This window comes from Globicephala melas, chromosome 4 (genome assembly GCF_963455315.2).
Source record: "Globicephala melas chromosome 4, mGloMel1.2, whole genome shotgun sequence".
In the NCBI taxonomy this organism is placed as follows: domain Eukaryota; kingdom Metazoa; phylum Chordata; class Mammalia; order Artiodactyla; family Delphinidae; genus Globicephala; species Globicephala melas.
In genome coordinates this window covers 10,284,099-10,297,680 of record NC_083317.1, presented here as the reverse complement: position 1 = coordinate 10,297,680, position 13,582 = coordinate 10,284,099, and the positions used below count along the sequence as shown (strand labels likewise).

Below are 13,582 nucleotides of genomic sequence, written 5' to 3'. Positions count from 1 at the left end.
GCCACGGGTTACCTCCTGTTTCTGTCTGGTGACTAAGGAGGTCACGGTAGCTTAGAGCGGAGAACCCTCCTGGTTTCTTTTGCTCCTGACCAGAGGCAGCCCTCTGGGGGGCGGCGCAGGCAACCTCCGTGGAAGGGTGCAGACAGCTCACAAGTTCCGGATTCATTCTCCTCTACAAGCTTGTGATTCCAGGGACCGTCAGCCCGTCCTCGGGGGAGAGACTGTCTCAAGAAAACCCTGGTAGAGGGTAACAGAAAGTAACCCCAGAGTGGTAACTGTTGGTCATGTGATCCATTTATCCGAATGGTCCCTGCTCCCCAAGGACAGGCTCTGTGAATGGGAGGTGACTTCGGAAGGGTACGTTCTGGTGGTGAGGCAGGGGTCAAAGTGAGAGGAAGTACTCCCCGAGGCTTTGACCTGGCTTTGGAGTCCAGGTCCCCAGCAGTGCTAGCTCTGGGAGGACAGGCAAGGCCCGGGGGAAGAGTCCACAGGCTGCGCCTCCTGCATCAGGCTGCCTGGGCGTTCCTGGTCTCCCCACCAGGCGTTCTGACACCCCTGCGGGTCTCCACTCCCCTCCTGTACCCGCACACACCACGCATAAAAGCCAGGGGCCCCGAGCCTGTTCAGAGAGGGCTGCGGTAAACCGAGGGCCCTCTGGAGGTTGGGTGGTGCCCCAATCAATGCTGGGTGAATGAACGAGTGACGAATGAATGCGTAAGTGAATGAACACCCCCTCTGAGCTAGGCTTACTCTGGGATGCACATCTAGCAGTGGGCAGCATGCCATTTCTCTTTGTTTTTAACAAAGGGTAAGGAAAGTTCCCTCCCATTCCTAAAAGCCCTCCTGTTGGTCCCTGGGGGAGCAGTATCTGATTCCCATCTCCTCTCATGTCACAAATGCCCACTGAATTCTGGGCTGGCCTCATGGCAGCAGGAGACCAAGGGGCCAGCCGAAGTCCTAACCCAAGTCCTTTAATAGATGGCTAAGCAGGCTTTGGCTGGTACAAAAGGACAGTGGCCCTCTGGCCGCTCACAGCTCTTGAGCACTTGCTAGTAAGAAAGCCAAGAGTGACTAGTGGTTGTTTTTAACAGGCCATTATCCCTACCTCACACCATCCAGAGAAGAAGCGGGCAGATTGTTTTAGGGATGATAGCCTCACTCAGGCTAACTTTTATCCACTGTCCACAGCTGAGTAGGAGCATTTGTGGGGCAGGGGTCCTCCCCCCTCAGTTACTTGAAGGGGCAGTGGCTCTTTGTCTGGGACTCCTGAAGAGTCACAGCACGGTGATGAAAATGTTGGTCCCAACGCTTGCCACGTAACGTTGGGAGGGAAAGTTCCATTTATTCCAAGACACAAGTGCCCCCTATTCACCCTGATGAGCGCATCTGAGTCTGGAGTGAAGGACAAAAAGGCTGTCAGAACTTCCCTCCAAAACACTGGCACCATTCTGCCATCCCAATCCTTTCCAGATTGGAAAGCAACAGGCCTTCCTCCTTCTGTCTTTACCTTGGGACTCTGCCTCTGGAAGGCTGGCACGGTAGGCCCAGCCTCCCTGCTCTGCTATGAATGCAACAGGACCAGTGTTTTGAACTTTCTCTCCTTTTCACACCGTCAACAGTCCCTCTTCTGTACGAACACTCTGCTGTGTGAAAGTATAACCTCCACTGGGTGAGGGCGCCCTTGTAAACTGCAGGTCATCATGCTTTGTCTTTTCCCAGCCCGAGGGCCACCCCCACTCCCTTCCCTGTCTCTTCCCCACCCCACCCCCACTTTTATTTTTTTTTTAAACCACTTCTGCTTCCTTCATTTTCTTTGCAGCTGCGGCCCGAAGATATAGGAAAGCTACTGTATAGGATTTTGAAAGCAGGGCCTCTGAGAGCTTTCCAAGCTCCGTACAAGCCGGTTATTCTCTGGCTTGTTTTCTTTGGCTTCAGGTTAGTAACACAGAATGAGTCAAACAGTATTAACTTTCAATAGGGAAGTGGTGTGGTCAACCCAAGCTGTTTGCGGCTAGATTGTGAAGATAGGTAAGTGAGGCAGGTAGTGAAGAACTGCTCATAGCCTGAGAGGAGGCAAAGGGGAGAGGCAGCCTCACTCAGAAACATCCAGCAATGAGGTCAACAGGACTCAACCCATCTTTCTTAAGTTGGCTGAGGAATAACACTGAGGTCTCCGGCTGGCCAGCTTCCGGAATTTGGCCAGGTTGGGGCTCTGTAGCTTGCACAACTGAGCACTTTGTGGGTAAAAGGATGACTTTTTTCCCCCGTCCTTTCTTTCCCTTCCTTCCTTCCTTCCTCTCCTCCCTCCCTTCCTTCCCTCTTTCTTTCAAATGATGCCAAAGTCATGGGAAATCTAGTTAGGATAATTTGCTCTCCTTATGGCATGTCACTCCGGGTGGACCTTTATCCATTTCTTTCCCCTGTTTGGGGTGTGAGTAACTGCGCCTTCCCCCGTCCCTCCACCTGGCCCTTGCCCATCTTCTTAGCCCTAGATCTGGTTCCCCAGGTGGATGGGCTGGCTGCAAAGCCAGGGCTCTCCTCCAGGTTGGGTGATGCACTTGGCGGGGGTGGGGTGGTGGTGGAGGTGATGCAGTCACTCCTACAGACATCGAACCTTACTTTTAGAAGCTGATAAGGATCTTAAAACCATCAAATCCTCTCTCTCTCTTGTTCTGCAGAGGAGGAAACGGAGGCTGCTGAGCTTTGCAGAACCAGCTGGGGCCAGGATCTAGGGCTCCCAGCAGTCTTTCCATGCGGCTGCCTCTCCCTTGCCCAGGGCTCAGGATTCCTCTTACAGCTCAACAGAGTGGCTCCGAGAACAGCTCAGCACTCGAGACTCAAATTTCAGCAGTTTCCAGTTCTTTCTCCCTGCACTTGGCTATTTATTTATTTTGAGACTGGCTGAATCACCCACGGAATAGAACGAGTTTCTCCTCCCAACCTGCTCTGAGCAGCACGTCCGCGAATGAACAGGACAGAAAGCCGGCCTCCGGAGCCTTGCAAGTTTCCCACCTTGGAGCAGCTGCAGGTTTTGACTCCTCCTGGGAAACTGGCACGAAGGCTCAAGGGTGTAATATTTCACCTCCTTGCAATCTAATCCAGAAATCTCAGGCGAGCAGCATATATAAAAAGCCACGGGTGGAAAAAAAAAGAAAGAAAGAAGGACTCAGCAAGCTGCCCTGCAATCTCTGCAATTCTCCCTAAGCCTTTCATGGAAAGAAAATGAAATAATACAGCTGGAGAGGAAAAACTGTATTTGGTTCTGGAAAAGAAATAGATCTTAAAATAAAACTCAGTTCTCTTAACTGTCAAGGTTGCCTTTTGTCTGTTTGTTTCCAAAATGCCTGAAGGGTGTATAACGGTAGGAAAGAAAATATTAAGATATGTTAATGGCAAAAAGTAAACTTTCTAAAAGTATGGATTCACAGTGGGGCTGATTAAAATGTCTCTGTTTTTCTCTATGGTTTTCTTCTCATCAATCCTGGAAGAAAGTATGAGATGAAATGTACCTTCAAGAAACCAATAATTATTTTATTTAAGATCCTTGAGATTTTTGTACAATATAATATACATATCAAGAGTAAAATTTCCTGATTGTTTTTCTGTTCACCTAATTTCATATCTCTATATTTCTATTATTTGATAGACTATTTACAAAGCACCTTGATATCTATTATCTCAATTCATCCAAAGCAATCCTATGCATTAAAGCTCATATAATTATCCCCACCTTATAGATGACTCAGTGGAAGCTTCTAGATGCTAAGAATCCTAGCAGATCACCCAGCAGCGTGTTCAGTTAAGAAACAACTACCTTTTGATAAAATCTTTGCTTGGGAAAAGAGACAAAGAAGCAGGACCATATGGTGAACTTGGTTTTGCTTCAGTGAGGAGAATATTGGTGAAGTTGGCTCCGGAATTCAGTATTTGGGGTTAATAATAGGTAGCGCGGAAGGAAAAAGAGAAAAAAGCCCTCCCTGTATTGTATCCTGAGAGTTCCATCTGCAATGATTAAAAAAAAAAAAATTAGGGAGTATGGGATCAACATGTACACACTGCTATATTTAAAATGGATCACCAGCAAGGACCTACTGTACAGTACAGGGAACTCTGCTCAATGTTATGCAGCAGCCCGGATGGGACGGGAGTCTGGGGGAGAATGGCTACATGTATATGTATGGCTGAGTCGCTTTGCTGTGCACCTGGAACATCACAACGTTGTTCATCGGCTATCCTCCAGCATAAAATAAAAAGGTTAAGAAAAAAATAACTTGGCAATGGCAAGTATGTGGCCTCCCACTTGGGCAGCATTCCAATTGCTTCTGCAGTGAGGACTATGGGATGTGGGAAGGGGGCCCACCTGTGTCCAGGGCATGTGCTTTAATAATAACAGCTAATATTTAAGAGGTACCTCTGTGCCAGACACTAAGTATCATCACGTGTGTTACTTAATTCAGTTAGCACAAGAATCCCCCAAGATGGGGACATCTTCCTGGTGTTACACCTGAGGAGACTGAGCTTGGGGAAGCTAATCTGATCACAGTGGAGACGTGACCTTGAATCAGGCAGTCAGCTCTCTAGCTGGGCTTCTAACCACCACTCCAGCCTGCCCCTCAGGCTGTCTCATTTAATCCTCACATCCCCCAGCAAGGTAGGTGTCCCAAGCCCATTCTACAGATGGGGAAATTACACAGTTAGTAAGTAGCAGGGCTCAGACGTGAGGCCAGGTTGGTCCAGCTCCGAACTCCTCTTTCACTCCTTCAAGCTCAGAACTCTCTGCTTCATTTCTGAAACTTGGGGCTATGCCCTGTTAGCAACGCCAGAAATGAACAAAAAGATGTGACTGTGGACGTTTCTCCTTAGCTCTTTAACATGAGTGAACTGGAAATATCATACATCCACTTCAGAGGTAGGGAAAAACAAGGTGATACGAGGAACAAATCCAAAGAGGGCCATAAACGTATATAGTTCTTAAGAGCTTAGTTATTTCAAATATTTACTTTTTATCTCAAATGACCAGAAGGCTGACTTCTAAGCCATGGTGAACAAAAACAAAAACAGAAACAAACAAATGGGATCTCAAATGCTCAACATTTCAGTGTATGAAAGTACCCTGAAAGATTCAATAACAGGCTGAGTTTTAGTCAATACTTGCTTTAATGAACCCTGAGTATATGTAAATCATGGAGGTACCAAAGTAATGTATTGCCACTAACTTACTTTATAGGGGTCTAGGGAGTTGGCAGATTAATTCAACTGTGTTCCTTAAAAAAAGGCAAACAGAAAAGAACTTTGCTTTGGGTACTGAAGTGTCTTTTACCTTAGCTTTCATCTACAAATGTATAGCCAGAATATTTCGCTTGGCTATTGGGAATTTTCCCAGTGACGATGCATAACTTACTTGCAGAAGGAACTCACTGCAAATATACCACGTGTAACTCAGAATATGAAAAAGGCATTTCACATCCACTGTCAGTGTTTGTGGTGTGTCTGATAATACAGCTGTAATGTTCAGTAATAGATTATACCTAATTTACCCCTTCTTTATGGTCAGCTTTTCATAGCAAAAAAGCAAACCTCTAAAACAAATTGTTTATAAAGGAAAAGAACATGGAAAAAATGGGAGAACACAGAAATGGCAAGCTAGCTCAAATGAACTTAAACACAGATCTAGGGCAAGGGGGTAGTTTTACTTAACTTACTTAAACCTGCGTTTTTTTTTTTTTTTCTTTTTGGTCGTGGTGGAGTTCTATCAGACCTACTGGATCCAATTCTTACTAATGCCTTTCTTAGCTACATGCCTTACAGGAAAAAAATACAAGCCTTTGCAAAAGCTCAAGTAGAGTTTTTTTTGAAAAATAAAAACTAGAACGTGGTTAGAGTATAAAAAATATTCTAAGTCCATCCCAAAGCCGACAAGCAGACGCATTATAATGTGCTGTGCCAACAGCAATCCATCTGCAAACTGTGGGTCCACCCCCCGCCAGGAGAGTTTCGCACACAGAGATGGGGCCCATCTGGCTGCGCAGCGCCCAGGGTTCCAACACGCTTAGGCGCTTCCCAAAGTGCAACTAGATGGCAGCACGGACCTCAGCGGAGCTGTTCCCCAACCATCCCAGGTCAGAGGCCACTCCATCAGGTCACAAGGTGCGCAGGCCACGAACGAGGCGGTGCGCAGGCCACGAACGAGGCCCTGCGCATGCCCAGAAGGGTTTCCGATGGTGAAAGGTGGAAGCGCCGTCATTGAAATGTGAGTGTCTTTGGGGAAAGAGAAGAAAAGGCCTAGCAAACACATACCAAAAAAGAAAAATCCGAAAATCCCAAGGCGAATCTAGAAAGACACATTGGTTTAGGAAACTCAGAGTGGCCGAGTGTTTCCTATGCCCGCAAAGCTGGGCTGCGGCTAACGGGTCCAGGCACCACCGCCCCCGAGGTGAGTTGCATGCATCTGACGCGAGAATTCAGACACCAAGAGACTCTGGCACATTTCATGTCAGTTTTCTAGATCAGTGTGGAAGAGCCTCTCCCAAGCTGTGTCATGCATGTATCTGAAAGGACCCAGACGTTAGACCTCAAATACTTTCGATGTTACTCAGGCAGGATTCTTCCCCCTGAGTTTGTGAAACAAAGTTCAACTTTTGGGGGCAAAGCCATTTGCCCGTGAGGGACTTAGGAACGGTGCCCGGAGTGTTTCAAGGGTCCATAAAAATGCCAGAAAAGAAATTTTACCTTGTCTAAATACAAAAGGAAAACTGAAAAAAAAAAACAAAATTTATAAATGTTTAATTGTGTCTAAAAAAATGAAACATTATGGCAACTTCATGAATTTTTAAACTTAGGAATCACAACTGTTTTTTGTTTAGCGTTTTCTCATTTCCAAAGGATTCTAAGACTCAAGGTAAATAAGTGTTCCATCTCCTGAACACCGACTGTGTGCCAGACATTGGTTCAAAATGTTCCACCAAGACTGTCGCGTTCAGGCTCCCTGCCCTGGGAGGCGCGTTCAGGCTCCCTGCCCTGGGTGGCGCGTACAGCCCCTGTCCTTGTTCTGCGAAGGCTCAGCCAGGCCAGCATGCACCCCAGGTATGGTCACCCACATAGTAAGCAAGTGCCGAAGTGGGGATCTCAACCCGATGGCAATCACTGTGTTGATGGCAGCGAGATTAGGGCTGCAGGAAATTGAATGAGTTACTCATAGCCAGATAATTTCAACACCAAATGATAACAGCCGTTCAAAAACGTAGAGCAAAAAAATATCTAACGTAGGAGCTGAGTGTATATGGATATGTCTGACGTATGAAGGATACACCCCTGGGGACGGCGGCCCACGGGGGTCAGCCTCTGAGGGGCACTGTTTGTGGGGCAACCCGTGGCTTCTGTTTTTCTGATGATATTTTGTTACTCCTTCAGTGCAGACTAATTTAGATATTATCTCGTCCCATTGCCTGGTTGGACAGAAGAGGGAAGTGAGGACAAAGTACTTAAGAACTGCCTGAGTTCACACCCACTGGCCTGGTGGCGCCAGTCTGAAACCCAGGTCCCCCCAGTTCAGGATCTAGAAAACTTTATACATTTTTTAAAAAAATAAATTTATTTATCTTTGGCTGTGTTGGGTCTTCGTTAACGTGCGTGGTTTTCTCTAGTTGCAGTGAGTGGGGGCTACTCTTTGTTGCGGTGCGCGGGCTTCTCATTGCGGTGGCTTCTCTTGTTGCGGAGAATGGGCTCTAGGCCCGCGGGCTCAGTAATTGTGGCTCGTGGGCTCTAGAGCGTAGGCTCAGTAGTTGTGGTGCACGGGCTTACTTGCTCCGCGGCATGTGGGATCTTCCTGGACCAGGGCTCAAACCCATGTCCCCTGCATTGGCAGGCAGATTCTTAATCACTGTGCCACCAGGGAAGCCTTATACATGTTTTAAGATTAAGAGATGGAAGCCTAAATGCAGACAAGATTTTTTTTTCTTTTAGCACTTCGTATACTAAATTCTAACAAGGACTGTGATATGTTAGCTTAGATCTTGACTTCACTGGTGTGGCATTTAAAATACTGATATGGGTTTGCAATGGTCTGGATGGAAGGAGATATTCAACGTCATGGTTTAAGATTCATTCCATGTTTCTTCTCTCCCCCATGCCCGCTATGTTAGACTGAGAAGGTACCTAGATCATTTCATTGGGTTCTCACTGGTACCTGGAAGGAACTATTTCCTTCCTTTCTGTAGCAATACAAATGCCACCTAAACATCTTGGTGACTTCTGTATAAGACAGCGCTAGTTACCAAGAGGTCACAGGTCTGCCCAGGTCTCGGGCGAGCTACTGAAGGGGATTATGACTGCTTCCAGAGGCAGAACCCTACTCCCTCCAGGGTCCTTTTACACACCCCTCACCCAAGGGACCCTTTCAGACCTCAGCCTGGATAAGTCCACTAAAAGCTCTATGAAGTCCACTAAAAGCTCAAGGGTCATGGAAGTCTTTATGTATATAAAATTCTTCTTTGATATAAAATTCTAGTTTGATGTTACTAAGCATAAAAACCAGAAAGACATTCTAAACTTCCTTGGAAATATTTAGGCAGGATAATCAGCGCTTTAAAAACTGCTTTTGCCAAGTCATCAGATAGTTGGGGAGTTCAGCACAGTGGGGATTATAGCACCAGTGGAAGTCACCCCAGAATGTCTATCTTAGCAATGAATTGCCTTTCACAGTGGGAGGAGGAATATAAGTAGAACATTCTACCTCTTTGACCCTCTGTCTCCTACTTTATATTTGGGTGAGAGGGAAGAAGGAATTATTTCCTTTTCTTTCGGGGATCGCAATTTCATCTATAAAGAATGAAAATCCAAATCCGACATTGGAAGGATCCAAGGAAAGGGGGATTACGTAGATCATCGTTCATTACTTAGAGGACATGCTTGAAGCAATTCCCAGCGAACCAAGTAATCGGGGATTGATAATTACGATCCTGAGGTTACAGATCCAGAAAACCGCCTGGCATTCCACTAACAAGTCAGGAGCAAAGAATGACACGAACTTGCATCCTCCTAACAGGCTCCACAACTGTGTACGTGGGCCCTCTAGGAAGCTCTTTGCCGAAGGGGGAGACGGACTCGGACGGTTCACCTGGGGGTCATCTTTGTCACATGACTCATCTTTCCTGCCTGCCCGCACTGGAGGGAGAGGTTTATGTTGGGCAGCATCCCTGCTTCAGGCCCCCACTGATGCCAGGTCCCCAAGCAGACCCTGGTGAAAGATGTGGAACCAGAAGTTGGCACATGTGACAGCATGGCCGTACATTTCACTGCAGCACCGCCCCAGGGAAAACACTGATTCCATCCCATCGGTACAAAAATGACGACTGCCGAGGCTATGAGGCTCTGCTTTCTCCAAGAAAACTGTATTTGAACCAGAATTTTATTGATAAACTCTCCTAAAAATACAATTTCTGCACAGAAGTTTCAACACAGTAAAGCTCAAGTAGCAGTTGGTGTAGTTCTCAAAACAGACTTTGGCGTCTGTGGCCTGCAGTGTCTGGACTGCTTCGTTTCAGTTCTGGCTGACTAACTGTGTGACCCTGGGCAAGGGAATGGATTTCTCTTTGTGTCAATTTCCTTACCTGATCTTGCAAAAATTATGACAATGAAGGTATGCGCAGCACTTTGAACAGTGTTGGGCAAACAATTAGCGCTGTCTGAGTGTTAGGTATTATTATTATTTTTAGGTATTTTTATTATTAAGAGAAAATAACATTTTAAAAGAGAACTGTATGTCAGTCAATCACCAGAGCAAATCCATAAACATTTCTGCTCATCCCACACTTTTCTGGACAAACTTGATTTCAAACATTTTTAGGTCCATTAGCACCATAAGTTTATGGGTGCCTGTCATGCATTCCTCTTTTTCACTTGAAACATGACTGTCATAAACAAAGATCCTGTTTCTTCTCTATATATATATATTATAGGTTTGCAATTTACATTCAATATCATAGAAGAAAGTTATAGTTGTGTGATGTACTCTCAACAAAGTCCTTAACAAAGCAATAGAGTGATGGGGAATTAAGCATATTTTAAATCGACCTATTTTAACTGTAACTCCCCATAAAAATAGTATTATAGTTAGTTGGCAAAAAGGCTAATGTCCCAGAAAGTAGCATATTCCGAAGTTTTAAAGTAACGGCTCCACCTGGCTATCCGTTATTCTGCATCTCAAGGGCTCAGACACAACAGTTACCGTGAAGGGCTCCCTTAACCTGAGGGTAGAAGTTGTCCCAGAAATGGCCAATATTTGTTTTAAGAACCTTTTCAATTTTTAATTAGTTACTCAGTGTTCCAGATGTAACGGATACCTGGCCAGCCAGATGATGGCTTGTGCCATCAGAATGTCCAATCCACGATCCACACTACTGGGACATCTCCCCCACTCCCCGGCCCCCCATCACTGGGTCAGTCATTGGGGTCCCAACTACTCTTCAACCCCTCATCAGCCAAATATCTTCCTCTATAGCACCGAATTAATTCACGCATTCAAATTATTTAGTGAAATATCTACAGAGAATATGCTTCGGTATCTCAATATTGTCATATTACAGACACATGGGCTAAATTACAGGCACATGGGTTAAGAGCTAGAGTTTTCCATTAGATCCCCTGAAATAGTAAAAAAAAAACAGAAAACAAAAACATAAAAACAATCTCAAATATCCTTTTCTTGAAAACTCCTTTCACTCTATCTTTCATGCTTAAAGAGAAGACTATCTTTTAATAGGTTGACAAGCTTCTAAATGTTCTACCTACAAACTGAAAACAGACCCCACATTGCTGCTTGCAAGAAGTATCCCAGCAGGAGATAGCTTCTGATGGTGTTCTTTCTCCGTAATAAATTTAATTTTTCAACAATTAATAATTTCTCTATTAATCTGAGATGTAAAAATAATCCTGTGGAATGTGGGAAAAACAAGTCTTGACTCACTAAGAGGCAGGTCAGCTACTGTCAAAGGGCAAGTAACCATCCGAAATGAAAAATATTTTCAATTCTCTTTGGAAGACTCTTTTTGCTACAACTTCACCACTGAAAACCAGGAAGATGGCTGGGAAACATCAAGTTATCCCATCGGCCCAGCCAGCAGACTAGCTGTGGCATGTTTCTTAATTCTTTGTCCTGTTCTTATTGACCTGACTGGCAGGTTGAATGAGATAAGCTTTCCTTCTGGTTTTGCACAAATGGTTTACGTTGAAGGCGCCGTGCCTGCAATCCAGGCCCAACAATTGCCCTTTCTAGACAATCTTAGAGCCGGGACACATGTGAGAAGTCCTATAAGCCGACACCTCGTTTAGAAAATGAGGATACCGAGGTCGGGTCAGAGAGCCTAGAATAGATGAGGTGTAGACGGTGTGGTATGGACGGGGAGGTGAATGCATGAACGGACAGACAGACGGATGGATGCGAGCACAGGATGAGGCATCAGGAGCTCCTCATTTCTAATCCTGGCTTCATCACCAACTATGTCTCCCAACCTAAGCAGATCATGTCATTTCTCTGGGCCTGCTTTCCCTTATCGAGGAGGCCATTAGCCCTGAAGTCTCTTTCAGGTCCCTTTTAGCTCTCAAAGTCATTGATTTCATGAAACAAAAGAACTTTTCAAAACTATTCAACTTGGTGATGCTGGGACCATTTTGCCAGAATCACCCAGAATTCATAGCACCATAATAATGATAGAAGGGACTTGGGAGGTGTTATTCATCCATAGATTTGACACCGCCTGGGCGTACTAATTTCTGTGCAATGACCTCTCTTAAAATTGCATTAGAAAGAATAAGTCACAATAGTAAAGACATAGTAACAACCAAAGTATCTATCAACAGACAATGAATAAAGAAAACGTGACACACACACACACACACGCGTGCACATGCACACACACACACATACAGGAATATCATTCAGGCATAAAAAAGAAATCCTGACATTTACCATTTGCAACAACATGGATGGCCCTTGAGGGCATTATGTTAAGTGAAATAAGCCAAGCAGAGAAGACAAATACCGTATGATCTCACTTACATGTGGAATCTAAACCAAAACAAACTCACAGAAACAGAGAGGAGATTGGTGGTTGCCAGGGGGTGGGGGTGGGGAAATGGGTCAAAGGGTACAAACTTCCAGTTATAAGATGAAAAAGTTCTGGGGACCTAATGTTCAGCATGGACTCTAGTCAACACATTTTTGACCAGAGACGTGTATTATGGCCACAGGAGTTAGTTTCTGCAAAAATCCCCCGGTCAATAATGTGTTAACAACAAAACCGCCAAGAAGGTAGATCTTAAAAGTTCTCAACACACACAAACAAACTGTCACCATACGATGTGATGGATGTGTTAACTAATCTTACTGAGGTAATCATTTCGCAATATATGCATATATCGAATAATCATGTTGTAAACCTTAAACTTATACAGTGTTATAAGTCAATGATATCTCAGTAAAGCCAGGGGAAAATTCTGTTAACTTTCTCTTAAAAACACAGAACAAAACTGGCTGTGAGCAGAGTTTCATCAAAAGAAGTAGTTCCCACCTCGAATCAAGACATTCAAGTAACCGTAAGAAAACAGCATGCCTTTAGGCCTGCCTTGCTTCAGAGAGTGAATAGAAAAGTGAGCATTACCTAAGTCACCCTGGGAGACTGTGTGCATCTGACTTTTGTGTAGAAGTCCCTTGTGAAATGGAGACTACCCACCTAGGCCTCTAACACCTCTTTATAGCAGACGTATACGTATTCATTTAACTTAATTTGGTTTTTAAGTTAAATTTTCCCTAGACCCCAAATGCCATTTGGCAGGAAAGACTCTGTAAAAATGGGTGTCTTCTTGGAGCAAATCCCTTCTGCCTGCTCAAAGAGCCCTTCCCAATAATGACTGTTTTCTTAAGTCAACTGTATATACAGGCGGGCCATTACAATCACATGTTTTTCCCTTCTGACTGCCAGTTCTCAAAAATCCAAGCGGCCATCATTTGTTTTCCAAAGCTCAGCCACCATTAGTTCTTTGAATGTTACAGGAAATACTGCCTGTGGGGCAAAAACTGCCCTTCATTATGCCTGAGAGAAGAGGGGCAGCGGAAGGTATAGGGAGGCGTCTCCTGGTTTAAGCTTCCTCCTCCAGGCAGGTCTGCCTTTGAACTGTCCCAGAGGTGGCTATTGCTCCTATTTTTATTTTTTTTAATGTTTTTATTGAGGTGTAGTTGATGTACAATATTATATAAGGTTCAGGTGTGTAACATAGTGATCCACAACTTTTAAAGGTTAGATTCTACTTATAGTTACTATAAAATATTGGTTATATCCCTATGGTACCATATATCTTTGTATCTTATTTATTTTATACATAGTAGTTTGTACCTCTTAATCTCCTACCTCTATCTTGCCCCTCCCCACTTCCCTGCTTCTGTTTTTAAAGATAGGGAACCTACAGCCTCCTGAGTGAGCCTTTCTGGAAGTTTAATTACCCTCAAGGTCAATTGCCTTACACCTCACAACTGCCGGCTCCCCAACCCCATGCCTGCTGTAATCTGAGCCTGCTTCCTCTTCGGTCC

General features: G+C 44.8%; 1 protein-coding gene across 1 annotated transcript in view; it reads right to left on the bottom strand.

The window, feature by feature from the left end:
- The window catches only part of RUNX1 (RUNX family transcription factor 1), an 88,499-nt gene that overhangs the window by 48,071 nt on the left and 26,846 nt on the right, over positions 1-13,582 (bottom strand). The gene's annotated exons all lie outside the window — the stretch shown is intronic.